Source organism: Globicephala melas, chromosome 12 (assembly GCF_963455315.2).
Source record: "Globicephala melas chromosome 12, mGloMel1.2, whole genome shotgun sequence".
Lineage (NCBI taxonomy): Eukaryota > Metazoa > Chordata > Mammalia > Artiodactyla > Delphinidae > Globicephala > Globicephala melas.
Genome location: NC_083325.1, coordinates 3,375,057 through 3,383,785, shown reverse-complemented (window position 1 = coordinate 3,383,785; position 8,729 = coordinate 3,375,057).

Sequence of the window (8,729 nt, the reverse complement as noted above, 5' to 3'; positions counted from 1 at the left end):
AACCTGAGCTACGTTTTTGTTCCTGAAATGACTAGACGGAGAGTATCTTGCTGTGGCTCGAGGGCCACGTGATGCTCGTCGTTATTTAGAAGAAAGAGGCCCAGGTGCACAGAGGATGCTCCTTGATGGTGAGAAGAGGGCTCGTTTGATTTACAAAGAGCCCGTGAATTGAGCGCTAGCCGCCCTCCACCTAGCACGTCTTCACTGAGCTCCTCCCAAACTCCTATTCCTTTGCCGAAGTGCCCAACAAGAGTGGCAAAGAAAATCACTGCAAATCAAGAAACCTGGAAGAGGCAACAGGCCATAGCATAACGAGTTGTGTTCTCAGAATCCGAAGATCGGGGTTCCAACACGCCTGCCCAGAGAGCCCGGTGGGTGCTGCTTGCAAAGACAGAAGGGGCACCTGCTGAGGTCACACTGCGGACTCCGGAGGTCCCTGGCTTCCACTCCTACAGGGTCTGCACCAGCCTGTGCAGGAGATGCCAGAGGCTCATCTCTTCTTTGAGGCCACACTCAGGAACGCGTGGGAGCTGAGAGGGATGCAGGGCTGGGGAGCAAACGGGAGCCGTCAGGGCAGTGGCTGCCAGCCTGGGGCAAAGGGAGGGGGCCCCTCTTCATGCCCTTCCCACCCCGTCTGTTTCTCGCTTTATTCGTCTGAGTCATCACCATCAACCTCATCTTGGAAATTCCCGCATCTCCTCTACTCCGTCTCTGTCTCTCTGTCTCTCTCTCCCTCTCTTTTCTCATCCCTGCCTGTTTTACTTCCCCAATGCGTTTCCAATCCATCTCTTCCCTGCCCCCTCCCTGGCACAGGGCGGCTTCATGAGCAGGGCAGTGGCCTCAGCACCCCTTCCTGCTCTTGCAGCCGGCAGTTTACATCTTCCACGCTTCCCTCTCCTAACCCAGATCCCAAAATGCCTCCCAAGTGTCCCTTACGAAACACAGATCTCAGAGGGTCTTCCCGACGCTGAAGACCATCCGGGCTCCCAAAGCCCCGGGGGGCTCCCTTTCCCCTAGTAACACCAATTCCCACCGTCTGCATCCACCGTCACCCAGGGCCCCGCTCAGCTCTGCACAAAATCCCCCACTGAAACCCTGCAACACCACTGGGAGGAAGCATTGCCATCTTGGATTTACGAGCAGCGAGGAAGTCGAGACGATAAGGGGTCCCTCATTTGTAGGCAGCTAGGAAGCAGCCCAGCCAGCAGGCTCGGCACAATGGGCTCTGTCCCAAAGACACTGCCCTCTCCATTTCCACTCAGTGTCACTTAGGAGGTTTAAGTCCTCCCCAGCTTCCTAGGGTCAACTGCAAAATGTTCCTCGCTCCCTCTGAGGAGTCCCCACCGCTAGAGCATGTGTCACCCAGTGGCCTTGTTGTGTCTGTCCTCCCCACAAGACTGATTCCTTAAAGACAAATGTCAGTTTTGCGTCCCCAAGGCTGAGGACAGAGCCGGCGTGCAGGGAGGCTTCAATGAACTAAGTGGGGGTCAGGTAGATGCGTGCGCGGATGGACGACACCCCCACCTTGAGTGGTCACACACCTCCGTCTCGTCCATAGCAAAACTCGAAGTGCTTGCTTTGCCACGTTAGACATTTTGGAAGTGAGTTAATACGGGTTATAGAATATTCTCAGAACAAGATTGAATTTCCATCCTCTAAGGTTGGAAGCACCCTCACGGTAAAATCATTTTTATGCTTTTGCATTGTTGTTGCCGTTCTTGTTTATTAGGGCCTGTCACTGTGCCTGAATGCTAAGCAGATGGGTTTGGGCTCCATTCATAATTTCCCTGATTTGGGAAAAGTCATCATCACAGTCGGGGACAGCGGCACCTCTGCACTGCCAGTGCCCACAGCAGCCTGGTCTTGGCACACGTGGAGGCAATTTGACTTCGCCGGTGATCTCTCTGCAAGCTGCCTCTGCTGTGGGTCCTGACAACAACGGGGCGAAGGACGAAGTCTGGGCTCACCCTCCTGGGGGGGACATTGAGATTCCTGGGCATGGTACCAACTCAGCCATATGTCAGCACAGAAAGTAACTGCTTTTTCCATATATGATCATAACTAATGTTGCAAAGCCTGTTTTGCCTGGATCCTTTTACAGGACCTGTGCAAAATATGCTGTGAGCTTTCACTCCAGATTTCTTTCTTAGGATGAATGGCTCTGCGCACACGGGAACAAGCTCTTACTCTCTTCATCGGGGGTGATAATTATTCCACAGGCTAATTCCCCAGGCGTTGAGCTCCACAGGGTGACAGTCTGGCTTGTACACTGGAGCTGATGGCAACGGGAATCCTAATGGCCAAATACGTCCTAATGTTCTCCTTACAATTCTTTCGTTTTTTTTCTTTTTTTTCCTGTCTTTACCTTTTAGAAAATGTTAATGTATTCCTGATGAATTCAGTGTGAAAAAAAATATGTTTATCAGCTTGGGTTTAAAATTTTTATTCATAATAAGAATATAGTCGCATTGCCAACACTTTCCAAAGTCAGTCCCGGAAGCTGGGCCAGCTCTTCAGGGCATCACAAACAAGATGACCACGCAGGAGGGTGGCAGGTAAGGAGTTCAGACGCCCAGATGATAGGCAAGCATCTGTGCATCGGGTCCCGGTGCTTGGTTCTTGCCAGGCGTGGGGTGCAAGAAAGCGTGCTCTGATAGCAGATAACCCTGCAAGTTGTCACTTGGTGACTACATAAGTTGTGCCTTTCGCCAGGGCCAGAAGGATGATAAGTTTGTCACTGCTAACAGGTGCTCGTTCTTTAGAGCAAACTGTGCTTTCTCCTGTGAAATCAAGCTACTGAATTTCTTGCCTGCATGTCCCCATCCATAAGATGGGACTGAGGGAAGATGGGCTCTGGGGACCTGCCCCACGCAGCCTCCTATCCTGAGGGCTCGGATTTCCAGCAAGCCCTCTCCCCACTCCCTTTCCCCAGAAGCCCACCGCTACCCACGCGCGTGCAGCGTCCTCAGCCCCCGGCCCCCTGGCACCGCACTGGACGCAGGGAGCCCACCTGGGCGGCTGACCTGCCCCCAGAAACAACGGTGGCGCACAGGAAGCCTGCAGCTCTGCGGGCCGCATCCAGCACCCCAGCTGGGTTCTTTAGTTTGTGTGAAAAGAATTCCAGCGTGACACAGCTCTGCTCAGTACAAAGAAGAGCTGAAGCACTAGGGGGGGAAGAAAGAATGCCTCTGAAAGCAAAGCAGCAGAGAGAAAGGCAGGGGTGGGCCAGCCTCCTTCCCCCCAGGGCTTGGCCTGCTCCTCTCCGCGGGTCCCAGCCACCGGGCGCATGCATCGCCTCCCGGGCGTCTGGAGCAAACAGTGCCGCCCGCTCTGTGGTCAGATGGGGACAGCCAGTCCTCCCGTTGTTTGATTTCTAAACTTGCTTCCACCTCCCTGAGGCCTCTGAGAGCTCAGCGTTTGCAAATCAACACAACATTTAATTAACTGCACATTAAAGTTTCCATCTTTCAAAAGGGAATTAGGGACAGTGCACTTTCTGAAGCATTCATTAATGAAAAACTAAATGCGAAAGCTTCCCAAGTCCGGGGTGGTCTTCCCCATGCTAGGTGGTGGCCGACCCTAATTCTCGGGGTCGGGCCGGTCCTTCCCAGGAGCGGCGGTGCTCGGGTCCTCCTCCAGGACAACGTTGTTAACCCTCAGAGACCCAGTCTTGGTTTCAGCAAACCCCAAGGCCCTCTGAATTATCCTCAACAGTTTTCAGGAATACTCAAAAATGGTCCCAATTATACCGAATCGTGAATACTGTTTTATTAAAATGAAAGGTATATACACAGCCCTGTTAAGAGAGGTGTGAATAGTATAATTAAATACTGTCTGTGTCGCCTCTGGAATGGGTGTGAGCTACTGTCAGCCCCTGGGGATGACAAGCATGTGGGCCCCCATCACAGAGGACACAGCACAGTCAGCTTGACTTCAGAGAGCGGCAGATGGGACAGAAACAAGATGAGACAGACAAGAAGATACTCAGGGCAACTCACCACTAACAGGCTGGCACCTGCCCACAACACCAACGTTACCCGCTGCTCCAGGCTGAGGCCACACACACACACACACACGCACACACCCTGACTGTGGGTCAGATCACCATGAATGGAAAGAGCATCTTTCAGGTGTCGGTAGAGGAGGGTCCTGTTTCTACCATGAACGCGGTCTGCTTCTCTCCTCGCCCTTCTCACCTGAGGAAGAGTGGTGCCTCCCCACACACCTGCCCACGGCGGCGGCAGCCCTCTCCACTAGCGCCCCTGTGGTGTCACTACCATAGGAAGTGTTCTGCCGTGCCCTGATCCACAACTGCATATGGGGCTCCTCCCAATAGTGCAACGTCTTGGAGAAAAGGAGTGGGTCTTATTCAGCTTTACACGGTGCGTTGTGCATATTTACTTGGTCGCGCTCATGTGTCGTTTCCCTTATGTGACAGACTCTGTTCTACCTTCAGAGCGTCACCCTGTCCTCCTGGAAGAGGCAAATAACGAAACAGGGAAGGGAGCTAACTACAAACTATAATTTGTGTTAGCAGGGAACCTAACAAGAGCCTAAGGTATGAATTGATGGAGAAGAAGAGACCGACTTCAAACTGGTTCTCCAAGGACAGCTCCTGAGGAGGGGGCCTTCCGGGGTTGGGGGAAGGGGCACAGAGTCTCCTACACGCAAGAGACACAACCAACGCCTCTCCAAGAGTTGATAAAGTAGATCTAATCAATTCAAATCTAATAGATTCTACTAAATTCAAATAAATTCTGGCCAAAATATTCTTGTGTATAAACCAAAGCATCCAGTAGGTGGATTCCTCGCTTTCCAGGAGAATGGTCCTCCCAGGCTTACCTGTGACAGGGGACCACACCCCAGGCTCTGCGCTCCCACTCTCCTCCTGTACGTCTGCTTTCCGATCTCTGCTCGGTGCCCAGCATGGCAACCAAAACACTAGAGGATTCTAGGTTCTCACCCACACTTCCTTGACATTCTTCCTTTCTGTCCAGGTTTTGGGTTTTCTCACCAGTGTGGCATCACGGTGAAGCCAGCCTCTCGATTTCTTGCATTTGCTTCCTCGAGGTCCTCCGTGGGACCATCCCAAAGCACGAGAGTGCAGAGCGAGGCGGACGCAGCCGTCAGGCCCACAGCTCGTGTATCTGGCTGTGGGTCACTTAAACGTGTGTCCATCTTGTGTCCCCCTGGCTCTCATGGTCACCAAGCCAGTGTCCCTGCCCTTCTCTCTCTGCTGTAGGGCCGTGAGACTGGGACTCAGCCAGCCACATCCATCCTCCCACTCCCTTTAGAATCTGTCCAAAGGGGATCTTATGTGGAGCCTGAGAGGTAGGAAATGTGTTGGGAGGTGGATTTTCTTACCTGGACCCTGACTGCGACCCTCCCCAGGAGATAATTGCTCCTCAGTTATTTGATGATTCCTGCCATGTGCCCAGGAACCTGTGATGTGTGCCTGGAGGTAGAGGAGGGGGAGGCGGGGGGAGGGGTCTACACATCCGTATCTGTGTCCCCTGATGTAGACATGTGGCCACCCCTAGGAACCCCCTTCCTCCTTCCTTCCTCCCCTCTGCCCTTCACCATTTTTTGGACTCAGCCCTGCATTACACCATCAGGGCTACACATATGATGATAAACCCTATCTTCCTCCCCAAATCCCAGTCTAGTGGGGACGCCAGGTGGACACAAGATGGACACACCTGAGCACAGTCATCGCAACTGTGGTCATAATCAGGGTGGATGAGGGATCACAGCCGGTGGCCCCATTACCCAGCCCTGGTTTATTTTTTTGCTCCAAAATATTTTATTAATAAAAGTTTCATATAAAAAACAGAAGATAGATATGTGTCACACTGTATAATGCACTGAAAGCATGTGGATTTTCATTTCTCTACAAAATGAACCAGCCATGATGGAGTTACAAGCCAGCGTAAATATGTTCATATTTTGGGGAATACTTCAAAATACAAAGAGCTGTGTTAATTTTTTTTGTTTTTATACAACAGGTTCTTATTAGTTACCTATTTTATACATATTAGTGTATATATATCAATCCCAATCTCCCAATGGACCATGTTAATTTTTAACCACAAAGAAAGCTTATAGTAAAATAGACTTTCAAAATTACAAATAAAAGTCTGTAACTCAAGGATACGTTTCAGGCCTTTCTGTGTGCATAGCATGATGTAGAGAGAGAAGAACTGCCTAGAGAGGACCCATCACATCAGGTGTTAGAGGTCTGGCCCGTTTCAGCTTGCAAGACCTCTTTCTTCCTCTTTTCTCAAGGGAAAAGGCTTCTCAGAGGAGCAAAAGCCAGGATCAACTTTCGAGTTGGTCAAAAGTTAAGAGTGACACTTAGCAAATAGCAAGAATTAAGAGGTACTAGCTACATCAGTAAGCACATTACTGAAAATGTAGTCCTTTATGCTGGTTCCCATGGAGGTCCGTGGATTGTAGAAAGGGATTCTGATGACCATGCCAAGATCCTGGAAGGCCCTTACCTCTACCCAGCAAGTCCAGTCCAGTTGGTGTGTGTTATGGCCCCAGAATCCATTCGTTTGTTTTACTTCTCTAATGAGGTATACGATAGGTGTGCGATGATTTCATTCTCATAACGTTTCTTTGAGAGTCAAGGAGCCACTCTGCTCCATTGAAGCATTATCAGGGATCAGCCAGGCCAATGGGTTTGGAGTCTCTAGGTCATTCAGCCCCAGGAATAGCACAATCAAACCCCAACTGGTTGGCCAAATGGTTTCTGCTGCAAATTTTTGATGAACAATATTTCTTTCGCCTGGGCCAAGATTTAATTTGTGCTGCCAGGGAACACTTTCAATTGTCAACAACAAAAGGCGATATTTCCTATACTCCTTGAGAATAAGCTTCAAAGGTTTCAGCTCCTTTTTAAAAAGCTTTTCAGCTTTATTTTGACGTGGCAGAAAAGTTTTGCATGCATCCTCGCATCCTGTGTTGTGACAGCTGCATTTAATGAGTGCAAAATGATCAGAAAAACATCCTCTGCCATAGGGGCTGCCGATTGGTGACAGGGAAGAGGGGTGCTGTCATCGGAGCAGGAGAGTCACGCACGCATCTGCAGAGGTGGGATTCCTGCCCGGCTGGTCTGTACCCGGCAGCCCCATGCACGGCCCCGAAGCCGAGTAAGACCTGCAGACCCACATCCCACGGACTCCTCCTTCCAACAGCAGGATGAAGTCTCCACCGTGTCACCCCAGGCCATTGTTGCTGGAGGTTAATCCATGTTTCTTTCTAAATTTTCTTTCTTATTGAAAGAAGGTCTTTCTAGCTAATCTAACACATTTATAATTAACAAACTCATGAGAGGGAAAAAAAGAAAAGAAAAAAGAGCAGACTTTAAACAATTCATGTGTCAAGGCCCCAGTCAGAAAATGAAGGTCTTCTTTTTACATATAGGTAGTCATGGTAGATTAAATTATTGTTTAGCAAATATTCACTCCACGCCCCAAACACATACAACACTGACTTCCATGGGACGAATTTGCTTTCATAGCCCACAGATGTTGAGCTTGACAACAGGACTTCCCTCAGCCAATAAAACGTGGGCAGACACGTCACGTGCCAATTTGGAGTCCAAGTCTAAGGCATGCGTGTTTACACTCACTCCTCTGAGAGCACCCACCTCCACCTTGGAAAGGTCATGGGCCAGATAGCTCTAAGCCCTCCAACGATCCTTGCAGAATGAGAGGCAGATGAAACAGACCCAAGCTCCACCTGCAGCCTGACGCAGGGTTGTCCCAACTGGCCTGCACACCTGTGGAACGTATCTGCAGGAGAGCCACCCAACAGAACCCAGCCCGGATCAGCCGAGCCACAGTTGACCCAAAGCCCTGGAGCACAAGCAAAACTAGGGGTTGATTTAAGTCACTGAGATTTGGAGCTGTTTGTTACTTAGCATCATTGTGCTGTTTCATAGCTTTTGAGAGAGACCACCAACAATGTATGCCTAATTATGCAACAGAAAGAAACATTCCAGCTGTAGTAGAATGTTTACATTCTAGTAGAATTTGTAGTAGAAGCCTCCGTGGACATGGTGTGGTGTATGGGAAGGCAGATAGAGCAAATACTCCAATTATTCAATCCTATTTATGTCAGCAAGATGAACAACAGCTCCAAGCTAACTGCATCTTTCATCTTTTGGTTCCACGTTGGAGTCATGAAGTCACACTTAATAGGTAATATTTCCAAAGCAGCTCCTGGTCCCAACATGCTTGGTTTATTTGTTGTTATCTACCCACACCTTACAGGGGAAACCACAAGTACCCACCTGCATCTCTCTTTCTCTGGAGTCTGTTTGACTTCCATGGGCTCCATTTCAATTTCCTGTCTTTCCTCCATCACAGAAAGACAGCAAAAGTATACCGTCACACTGAACCATTATGACAATTTACTCTTGAGGATACAATCCTGTGGGTGCCTAAAAGCTTACTCTAAGTTTTATTTGCCTAATTTATGCTTCTACTGACAAATAATTAGGGCAGCAACTAATTTCAAAATGCAAATGTGCAATGAGTCTCACTTGTTTTGTTTTGTTTCCAATATCCTTTGGCCCCAGTTCTACTTGTGTGAGAGTCTTAATGGATTTAGTTTAGCAAAGGAATGAAATTATTTTTTCTAATGCTTTGTTTACTTGACGGAATCAGACTTTTTATCAAATATTGACTACAAATGTTTGTTCAAGATCACATGCCATAGAA